The sequence below is a fragment of the Euprymna scolopes genome, unplaced genomic scaffold (genome assembly GCF_053919585.1).
Source record: "Euprymna scolopes isolate OS-2025 unplaced genomic scaffold, ASM5391958v1 sca1, whole genome shotgun sequence".
Classification (NCBI taxonomy): Eukaryota; Metazoa; Mollusca; class Cephalopoda; order Sepiida; family Sepiolidae; genus Euprymna; species Euprymna scolopes.
Window position 1 is genome coordinate 2,320,697 of NW_027633102.1, and position 11,320 is coordinate 2,332,016.

The window sequence follows — 11,320 nt, forward strand, 5'->3', positions numbered from 1 at the left end:
TCCGTCGCTCCAGCGCCATCCATTTTCGGGGCCGGTCGATTCGGCAGGTGAGTTGTTACACACTCCTTAGCGGATTCCGACTTCCGTGGCCACCGTCCTGCTGTCTATATCGACCGACACCCTTTCGGGGATCTCATGGGCGTCGCGTTAGGCACCTTAGCCGGACGTTTGGTTCATCCCACAGCGCCAGTTCTGCTTACCAAAAGTGGCCCACTTGGCACTCGCATTCGAGGTGACCAACCGCCCAGCGAAGCGTGCTGGCGGCGGCGGCCGGATGGGTCGGCTCCGTCGTTCGGGAGAGTCGGCCCGTTCCACCCGTTCCGAGTTCGAGAGTAGGTCGAGGCCGTGAACGGCCCCGGGGCCTCCAATCGTTCGCTTTACCGGATGGAATTGCGACGATCGAGCGCCAGCTATCCTGAGGGAAACTTCGGAGGGAACCAGCTACTAGACGGCTCGATTGGTCTTTCGCCCCTACACCCGGTTCCGACGATCGATTTGCACGTCAGAGGCGCTTCGGACTTCCACCAGAGTTTCCTCTGGCTTCATCCCGACCGGGCGTGGATCGCCATCTTTCGGGTCCCTGGTCGCTCGCTACGCCAGAGTCGGCCGAGTCGTACTCGGAAAAAGGGGAAACCGACCCGGGGGTGATGCGCCCGCGCGCAGCGCCTAAACTCGACGACAAAATAGGACTAGTTCAAGCCGCGGGATCTCACCGATGGGCGGAAGGAGGATATGGAAGCTGGCGCCCGGCAATTCCCCTTTTTGGAAGATGCGCCGGTCCCCTCTCGGGGAGGAGGGAAAAACAACCGCACGTCAGCCACGAGCCTTCCCTCTCCTATCTCTCTCGGGAAGAGAGAAAAAAGGAAAAGTTGCGGGCACCGCAGCAGCGACGGCGGAAGGCCGAAAACGCCGCGCCGGCGGGATCGGGCACGGCTCGGAGGCGGGTGAGGCGAGGAGAAGACGACGGCACGAGACCGACGACACCCCCCGACGACCCCCGGACGACTTTGCCACGACACCTCTCCCGATCGACGCCCTCCTACACGCTCTCTCGCTTTCGCTTCGCCTTCGGGGTTAGTCAGAGGTGGCCCCTACGACTCGCGAACGGCCAGGACTCCTCGGTCCGTGTTTCAAGACGGGTCGGGTGGGTTGCCGATGCACGTCGCTGACCCGGGGTGGCGGGCGGCTCGAGTAAAAAAGCGTCGCCGAGCGACCTCTCCGGAAACGGAAACGGGCGCGGGCGGGGTTGCCCCCGACAAGAACCCGAAACGTCGGCGAGGTGCGTGACGGCGAGGCCGCGCCAGTCCTATCCCGCCTCTCATCGCGCACGCGCCCGAGACGGTGGGGCGCCTAAGGAGCGACACACAGAGTGCGTCGCCCGCACGCGACTTCCGGCGGGATCAAAACGGACCGGCTCGCCACGTGTAACGGATCGTGTCAGATTTCCTCCGTTCCCGGCAGAAAGGGGCAGTTACGTTCGCGGGCCCGACGGCCGGTGGCCCCCGACTTCACAAGGTGGGAAGACGGGGGTTTTCAGGGTGATGAAACGCCTGCCGCCTACGGAAAAAAACCCGCGTGTTCGACCTGCACGCCGGGAACGGGTCGCGACGACGGACCGGAGGGGAAGTGCGTCCGGTGCCGGCCGCGCGGAGGTCGCGCCGAAGCGCCCGCGCCATGATTACGCCGAGCGATGAGAAGGGGACGGGTGCAGCGGAGTCGCGCGCGGAGGGAGCAGGAGGAAAGAAGAAGCGGCGGCGACGGATGCGGCGGGTTAGGGCCCGGCGGCAGCAGCGATCGAGAGGACGAGTCCCCTCCGTCGCAGCCAACCGACGCAGCCACCTACCGACGCCGCGGTCGTCACCACGTTTCCCTTCCCGCTATCCACGCGGCCCGTCTCCTTCGTCGGCGACGCGGGCACAAAAGCTGGCCCGCGGAGAACGAGTTCCCCGCGGACACGACGAACGACGACCTGTGCCGCGACGGCCTCTCTTTCAAGAACACACATCGAGTTTGGGCTCGAGCCTAGGCAGCACCGGACTGAGTCCCCCCGCGATCGCGGTGAGCGGTCCCACCCGTTTACCCCTGGGCGGTTTCACGTTCTCTTGAACTCTCTCTCCAAAGTTCTTTTCAACTTTCCCTCACGGTACTTGTCGACTATCGGACTCGTCCCGGTATTTAGCCTTGGATGGAGCTTACCACCCGATTTGGGCTGCGTTCCCAAGCAACCCGACTCTCGGATCGAAGGCCGTCGCTCGCCGTCCGCACCGAATGGGCCTGGCACCCGCCGCGGGCGGCCCCGATCGAGGGAACTCCGAACTATGCGAGACGAAAACGAACGGCTGCCTTCGACCCATGCGCCACACGTCCCGAAGCCTTTAACTTGCGACGGGATTCGGCGTTGGGCTTCTCCCGGTTCACTCGCCGTTACTAAGGGAATCCCGGTTGGTTTCTTTTCCTCCGCTTAGCGATATGCTTAAGTTCAGCGGGTCGTCTCGTCCGAGCCGAGGGCGGCGGTTTTTAGTAGAGTGTGGTGTTTGGAGGAGAGGAATCTCGATCGGTACCCTCCGTGTGACGACGGCTGGCCGATATAGCGCCCGTCCGACCGAAAATGAAGAAGCCAACAATTAAAAAAAAAGCGTGGGTCCTCCCCATCCGACGTTGCCTACGACGCGGCCACCTTTTTACGGTGCGACGGCCGTGCTCGTCGCGCTGCTCGAGGCGTCGCTGAGAGACACCTTCATGAGGCAGAGAGCGAGACGAGCAGGCGGCGCTTACGTCGGCAGTCGGTTAGGTCGGTGCTTTTTTTTTTGTTTTGTTCTCCCTTCGGCTGCTTTCGGACAGACTCCTCCTGCTCCTCCTCCACAGTGTTTCTTCACGCGGTCGAAAAGGGAAAAGACTCCGCGGTCTGCCAGCGGGAGACGAAGGAGGAGGCCGGAGAGGGTTTTAAAAAAAAAAAAGACATTGAAAGGAGTCAATTCTTTTTTTATTTTTCTTCCCCCTCGTCACTCGCTCCTGCGACGTCCCGGTTACCACCGTGCCGAGGACCGGGCGGGCACGGGGACGGCAAGATGTCGTTTCGTTAACGGAGAAAGACATGTAACGTTCCGCCTCTCGACCGGACGTGGCCCCGAGACAAGGGATCTCGGGGCCGCAATGTGCGTTCGAGGTGTCGATGTTCACTGAGTCCTGCAATTCGCATCAGTTCTCGCGGCTGGCCGCGCTCTTCATCGACGGACGAGCCGAGTGATCCCCCGTCCAGGGTTCAGCACTTGGGTTTTTTATATTAGTTTTTGTTTATATAGATTTAGTAGTGTGCGAGGAGGTCTGTGCGAGGAGGCGTGACGGCATTGCAATGTCGCGAGTAGTTTGTTTTTAGCTAGCGGCGGTGGCACAGCGGCTGCAAAAAAAACAAAAAACGATAAAGCGGCGACAAGGCAAAGAAGAAGCGGCCATCACTTGCGGTGGGCGAAAAAACAAACAGGTGGTAAGACGCGGAAGCAAGCAAGAAGAGCTGGGGCTTTAAAAACCTCCGCGTCACCACAAATCTATCTCTCGCTCCGCCTTTTATAGGTTTGTTTGCGCGCATTCGAGGCGTTGACGCCGACAGACAGAGGAGGTAGGCCGGAAAACAACAAACCAGTCTCGAACGGGAAAACGGTAATGATCCTTCCGCAGGTTCACCTACGGAAACCTTGTTACGACTTTTACTTCCTCTAAACGATCGGGTTCGGTCGTCTTCTCCAGGCATCGAACGCCGAGGCGTAGATGCACGAGTGTCGTGACGGACACGTCGCGCACTGCCCGGCGGCGTCGTCGGCCAGATCCGAGGACCTCACCGGACCGTTCGATCGGTAGTAGCGACGGGCGGTGTGTACAAAGGGCAGGGACGTGATCGACGCGGGCTGTTGACCCGCGCCTACCGGGAATTCCTCGTTCACGGGGTTGGTTACAGGCCCCGATCCCTATCACGGGAGGTGGTTCAGAGGTTTCCCAACCCTCTCGGGCCGGGGCGAAGTCCCCGCTGATACCTCCAGTGTAGCGCGCGTGCGGCCCCGGACATCTAAGGGCATCACAGACCTGTTATCGCTCCGCCTCGTGTGGCTTTCTGCCACCCGTCCCTCTAAGAAGTGCGTGAGAAAACCGACCCGGACCCGAGCGCCACGGAGGACGCCGAGCCCGCCGTAAAAATCACTGACATCGGCGCACTAGTTAGCAGGCCGGAGTCTCGTTCGTTATCGGAATCAACCAGACGGATCGCTCCACCAACTAAGAACGGCCATGCACCACCACCCACCGAATCGAGAAAGAGCTATCGATCTGTCAATCCTACCGGTGTCCGGACCGGGTGAGTTTTCCCGTGTTGAGTCAAATTAAGCCGCAGGCTCCACTCCTGGTGGTGCCCTTCCGTCAATTCCTTTAAGTTTCAGCTTTGCAACCATACTCCCCCCGGAACCGAACTCTGGTTTCCCGCAGGCTACCCGCCGGGTCATGGAAGCGAACGCCGGCGGATCGCCGGTCGGCATCGTTTACGGTCGGAACTACGACGGTATCTGATCGTCTTCGAACCTCCGACTTTCGCTCTTGATCGAGGAAAACGTGCTTGCCACACGCCATCGCTGCAGTTCGTCTTGCGACGATCCAAGAATTTCACCTCTAACGTCGCAATACGAGTGGCCCCGACCGCTCCCTTCGATCATTGCCTCGCCGTAGACGGAGACCGACAGACGTAGACGAGGCCCTCTTCCATCATTCCATGCTTATCGTATGCAAGCTTGAACAGCCCGCTCTGAGCACTCTAATTTTTTCAAAGTGAACGTACCGGCCGCCGCGGACACTCGGTTAAGAGCACCCTTGGAGGAGAAACCGCCGACCGCAACACGCGCGCAGACAAGACACGAAGCAGGGACTCGGAGCGGACCGGGGGGTTCAAAAAAAAAGAGGAACGCGCGGAAAGGGAGAGGGAGAGAAGCGCGGGGGTCAGAGTGCGGGGATGCGAATGAACACACCCAAACACACACACGTAGCACCCCCCCGTTAGACTACTCCCGGAACCGAACCGACGACCACTTGTTTTTTTTTTTCCCGGATCCCGATCACGACCTCCTCGTCCACCTCGCCGGCAGGACCGCGTGGCGGGTATGCTAGCGGTTGACACCGGCGGAAAGGGCCGGGAATGCGAACGGACGACCAAAGTCAACGACGGACGATGGCGCCGCCGCCCCGGGGCCGCTTGCGCGACCACGAACCCGAGTTCGGACTACGAGCTTTTTAACCGCAACAACTTTAATATACGCTACCGGAGCTGGAATTACCGCGGCTGCTGGCACCAGACTTGCCCTCCGGTTGGTCCTCGTTAACGGATTTGAAGTGTACTCATTCCGATCGCGGGGCCTCGACAGAGTCCCGCGTCGTTATTTTTCGTCACTACCTCCCCGTGCCGGGAGTGGGTAATTTGCGCGCCTGCTGCCTTCCTTGGATGTGGTAGCCGTTTCGCATGCTCCCTCTCCGGAATCGAACCCCGATTCCCCGTTACCCGTAGTAACCACGGTAGGCACTTAACCGACCGTCGACAGTTGATAGGGCGGACCCTCGAGAGACCCGTCGCCGGGCGTGAAAGCTCGTGCGATCGACCAGTGAGTTATCCAGAGTCACCAAAGCGGAGCGCGCCGCCCTATGAGCCCCGCCACCGAACGGACCCGCGAGCGGGAACGCCGACGACGGGAGGACGGAATGACGCGCATCGGTCTCAGTCTAATATGTAGCGCCGCGACCCGGAACGGCCGACGCGGGTGCCAGCGCGCGAGGCGTGGCGACGACGGCGCGCCGACCGATCGCGGCCTGTGTCACATGTATTAGCTCTAGAATTGCCACAGTTATCCATCGCCTCCGAGGAGGAATACGGTCCCGAGGATTAGGTCCGGTTCCTGAGCCATTCGCGGTTTCGCCCGTTCTAATGCGTGGCGTGAACTTACACTTGCATGGCTTAAGCTTTGAGACAAGCATATGACTACTGGCAGGATCAACCAGGTATCGTTGGAATTTGGGACTTTGTTTCGACAGAACGACAGACCGACCGACCGACCGACCGACATAAGACAGACAACTACAACGACGGGCACGTGTTTATTTGTTTTTCGAGGAGGTTCGCCGTCAGTAGAAGCGCGCTGCCCGCGCTGATGGCCTCTTTTTTGTTTCTCCCCTGACTTGGACCGAGACCGAGACTCAAAGAACGAAAGCGACCAACGTCGACAACAACAACGACAACGGCACCCTTGACAGCGATACATACGACAAACGACAAGCAGCACGACGGCAGTGCACACGGACATCGAGGGTCAAGGTGCAGACTGAACTCGCCGAGGTCGTCGTCATCGTGGTCGCCATCGATTCCGTCTCGTCGTCGTCGTCGTCAACGTCCACGTCACAGCCGGCCGAGAAGAGAGAACAGACGACAGCGTCGACAACAACAACATCGACAACGGCACCCTTGACAGCGATACATACGACAAACGACAAACAGCACGACGGCAGTGCACACGGACATCGGAGGTCAAGGTGCAGACTGGAATCGTCGAGGTCGTCGTCATCGTGGTCGCCATCGATGCCGTCTCGTCGTCGTCGTCGTCGTCTTCGTCGTCGTCGTCGTCATCAACGTACCAACCGACCGAGACGAGAGAGCAAGCAACAACGTCGACAACAACAACGACAACGGCACCCTTGACAGCGATACATACGACAAACGACAAACAGCACGACGGCAGTGCACACGGACATCGGAGGTCAAGGTGCAGACTGAACTCGTCGAGGTCGTCGTCATCGTGGTCGCCATCGATGCCGTCTCGTCGTCGTCGTCGTCTCCGTCGTCGTCGTCGTCGTCGCCAACGTCAACGTCAACATCACAGCCGTCATCGGGGAGGAGCTGGACCAGGGCAGCGGCGGCGTAAATTTTCCCGTCACCTTCGTCGTCGCCTTCGTCGACCGACCGACCGACCGGCGTCGTGTTCGTGCTCGGAAAACCGAGGAGAGACAACGTGCACATGGCGCGTTCTCGCAAGCGGCTCCTCGGTCCGATTTTTTTGGGCGGCTTTTTCGAGCTTTTTTTTTTTCTCACCCTTTCGTCCGTGCGACGGCGAACGTTAGGGGAAAAAAAAAAAAAAAAAAAACGACAACAACGCGGCGGACCGGGCGAACAACATCGTCGACACACACGACATTGACGACCGGTCCCCCTTTTCACAATCGCATCGAGATAAAAACGAACGAGTCCGATTCGAGCACCGAGTCGCGAGCGGGAGGACTGTCGGTGCAAGTATCGATCACTGACGTGAGCGCTTCGCCGGACAGAGGATGGCTCATCCGGCAGCCGTGCAAATCGACGGTATGGGAAGAACGAACAAGAAGAGCAACGACTTGATCGGCGGCTTGGGAACTGCGGACGGTGAAAACGGGTTAATCGACTGCGACCACGACTGCTCGATCGATCTTCTTTGGCGCTAACAAAGGTGGAGGTGGCGCAAGAAGGGACTAGCGCTATCACCGTCCACGTATCAGAAGATGCGGCGGCAGACGTCGACGCTTATGCGTTGTCGGACGAGAAGTCGCTGCAGCACGTGTACCGCGAGCGGGACGTCCAAGGTTTTGCCAGACGGAAAGAAATCGGGTGTCAGCGAACGTTCACACGGCTGTGAGATCGGACGCTGACAGGAGTAGGAGGCGGCAGGCAGGCGGCGGTTACGGCGGCGGCGCCTGCTGCTGCTCATCCTCCTGTTTGCTGCGGCGACTTCCAGGACGGGAGAGCATCGAACAACGTACGTATGGTTACAAGGGGATCAGGATCTACATAGTGCATCCCCCGCGGCTATTTTTGTTTGTTTGTTCGCTCGTTCGTTAATTCGTTCGTTCGTTCGTTCGTTCGTTACAATGTACGTTTTTCCGTTCGACGGCGGCAGAGAGCGGCGGCGTTTCTCCCTAATCCGGAGGATTTATCGGTCGCACAGCGATGGGTCGTTCGGCCGATCATCGAAAGATTCGCAGGTAGTGGTTGAATGGCAGAACGGCAGCAACAACAGCGGCGGCTGAGAGCGGCGAACGCTGAGGCGGAAGCAGAAGCTGCAGCAAACGTATCGGCTAAACATGGTGGACATAGATATGGCTGACGACGCGGGTACCACGACGACTATGGAACCAGGAAAAGGAGCCGTTAGTTGTTCCAACATATCGTTCGACACGTCGAGCAGCCCTAGGTCCACGGAGAAGCACACACACGTACCACGTATTATAACCTAACGACGATGAGCGGGCGCACGGTTGGCAGGAACGAAGGCGGCGGATCAAAACAAGTTGGAGCGCGGGGCGACAGCGATAACGGTGACAGCCCTAGGCGGCGGAGATGCCACTTTCTGACGCCTTTGCGACAAGCCCGTAGAGACGTTCCGGACCACCACGAGGCAAAGAGTCGCTGCTCCGACGAACCGACACACCAAAGTGTGCTTCCTACCGAACATGTTTTATAAAACTTTCAAACTGGAAAACCCCAGAAATGGTGTTGGTATTTGTCCAGACCCACCTCCGACACCTGAAAATGGTGGTCAAAAAAAACGTCGATTATACGAAGCGACATTTCTGGTCGGCGATTTTCCAGTTTTACGCCTACTGCCACATGGGGATGTCGGTAGGCGTCGCAAAGTGCCTTCTCGTAGGCTAGGCACACCAGGACTTTGTCATTTTTTTCCCCCTCGACATTCCTGGTCCGGTCTATTCCGATTTTACACCTACCGCCATGTGGGGGTGGCAGTAGGCGTCGAAAAGTGCCTTCTCGACCGCTAGCGACACCACTACTTTATCGAGCTCTGGAGGCCCGCACACCGACCCGGGGGCCGCGGAGTCGACCCCGGGGGCCTCCGCCTCTCGCCGCCGCTCACTTGGACGCCTTCCGCAACCTGTGGTCCCGCTCGGGGCCGCCGGGAGCCTCGCCGACCTGACCGGTGTCGGTAGGCGTCTGGAAGCGCCCGGCCGACCTGGACGAGGTCCCCCTGGCCCCCGGGGGACACCCCTTAGTTGGATGGGGGTGCTGTCCCGGGCACACATGCAACCCGCGGCCGCCTACCGACAGCCCCCGTCGCTCGATCGCTACTCCTTTCCAACATATGTCGGAGAAGCCGGGCGGTTGTGAAACCCCAGAAATGGTGTTGGTATTCGTCCAGACCCACCTCCGACACCTGAAAATGGTGGTCAAAAAAAACGTCGATTATACGAAGCGACATTTCTGGTCGGCGATTTTCCAGTTTTGCGCCTACCGCCATGTGGGGGTGGCAGTAGGCGTCGAAAAGTGCCTTCTCGACCGCTAGCGACACCACTACTTTATCGAGCTCTGGAGGCCCGCACACCGACCCGGGGGCGGCCGCGGAGTCGACCCCGGGGGCCTCCGCCTCTCGCCGCCGCTTCACTTGGACGCCTTCCGCAACCTGTGGTCCCGCTCGGGGCCGCCGGGAGCCTCGCCGACCTGACCGGTGTCGGTAGGCGTCTGGAAGCGCCCGGCCGACCTGGACGAGGTCCCCCTGGCCCCCGGGGGACACCCCTTAGTTGGATGGGGGTGCTGTCCCGGGCACACATGCAACCCGCGGCCGCCTACCGACAGCCCCCGTCGCTCGATCGCTACTCCTTTCCAACATATGTCGGAGAAGCCGGGCGGTTGTGAAACCCCAGAAATGGTGTTGGTATTCGTCCAGACCCACCTCCGACACCTGAAAATGGTGGTCAAAAAAAACGTCGATTATACGAAGCGACATTTCTGGTCGGCGATTTTCCAGTTTTGCGCCTACCGCCATGTGGGGGTGGCAGTAGGCGTCGAAAAGTGCCTTCTCGACCGCTAGCGACACCACTACTTTATCGAGCTCTGGAGGCCCGCACACCGACCCGGGGGCCGCGGAGTCGACCCCGGGGGCCTCCGCCTCTCGCCGCCGCTCACTTGGACGCCTTCCGCAACCTGTGGTCCCGCTCGGGGCCGCCGGGAGCCTCGCCGACCTGACCGGTGTCGGTAGGCGTCTGGAAGCGCCCGGCCGACCTGGACGAGGTCCCCCTGGCCCCCGGGGGACACCCCTTAGTTGGATGGGGGTGCTGTCCCGGGCACACATGCAACCCGCGGCCGCCTACCGACAGCCCCCGTCGCTCGATCGCTACTCCTTTCCAACATATGTCGGAGAAGCCGGGCGGTTGTGAAACCCCAGAAATGGTGTTGGTATTCGTCCAGACCCACCTCCGACACCTGAAAATGGTGGTCAAAAAAAACGTCGATTATACGAAGCGACATTTCTGGTCGGCGATTTTCCAGTTTTGCGCCTACCGCCATGTGGGGGTGGCAGTAGGCGTCGAAAAGTGCCTTCTCGACCGCTAGCGACACCACTACTTTATCGAGCTCTGGAGGCCCGCACACCGACCCGGGGGCCGCGGAGTCGACCCCGGGGGCCTCCGCCTCTCGCCGCCGCTCACTTGGACGCCTTCCGCAACCTGTGGTCCCGCTCGGGGCCGCCGGGAGCCTCGCCGACCTGACCGGTGTCGGTAGGCGTCTGGAAGCGCCCGGCCGACCTGGACGAGGTCCCCCTGGCCCCCGGGGGACACCCCTTAGTTGGATGGGGGTGCTGTCCCGGGCACACATGCAACCCGCGGCCGCCTACCGACAGCCCCCGTCGCTCGATCGCTACTCCTTTCCAACATATGTCGGAGAAGCCGGGCGGTTGTGAAACCCCAGAAATGGTGTTGGTATTCGTCCAGACCCACCTCCGACACCTGAAAATGGTGGTCAAAAAAAACGTCGATTATACGAAGCGACATTTCTGGTCGGCGATTTTCCAGTTTTGCGCCTACCGCCATGTGGGGGTGGCAGTAGGCGTCGAAAAGTGCCTTCTCGACCGCTAGCGACACCACTACTTTATCGAGCTCTGGAGGCCCGCACACCGACCCGGGGCCGCGGAGTCGACCCCGGGGGCCTCCGCCTCTCGCCGCCGCTCACTTGGACGCCTTCCGCAACCTGTGGTCCCGCTCGGGGCCGCCGGGAGCCTCGCCGACCTGACCGGTGTCGGTAGGCGTCTGGAAGCGCCCGGCCGACCTGGACGAGGTCCCCCTGGCCCCCGGGGGACACCCCTTAGTTGGATGGGGGTGCTGTCCCGGGCACACATGCAACCCGCGGCCGCCTACCGACAGCCCCCGTCGCTCGATCGCTACTCCTTTCCAACATATGTCGGAGAAGCCGGCGGTTGTGAAACCCCAGAAATGGTGTTGGTATTCGTCCAGACCCACCTCCGACACCTGAAAATGGTGGTCA

General features: G+C 60.4%; 2 non-coding genes and 1 pseudogene across 2 annotated transcripts in view; all 3 read right to left on the reverse strand.

Annotated features, from left to right (window-relative positions):
• LOC145273145 (large subunit ribosomal RNA) overlaps positions 1 to 2,510 on the reverse strand; it is a 5,721-nt gene extending 3,211 nt beyond the window's left edge. Inside the window, exon 1 of the ribosomal RNA XR_013866177.1 lies at positions 1 to 2,510. This exon is cut by the window's left edge and continues 3,211 nt beyond it. This is a non-coding gene — a ribosomal RNA (large subunit ribosomal RNA).
• A 595-nt stretch (positions 2,511 to 3,105) lies between these two features.
• Positions 3,106 to 3,263, reverse strand: LOC145273370 (5.8S ribosomal RNA). The gene has a single exon (XR_013866363.1). It is a non-coding gene; the product is annotated as a 5.8S ribosomal RNA (ribosomal RNA).
• Positions 3,264 to 3,658: 395 nt separating this feature from the next.
• LOC145273417 (small subunit ribosomal RNA) lies at positions 3,659 to 6,030 on the reverse strand (annotated as a pseudogene).
• Between the last annotated feature and the right edge of the window lie 5,290 nt (positions 6,031 to 11,320).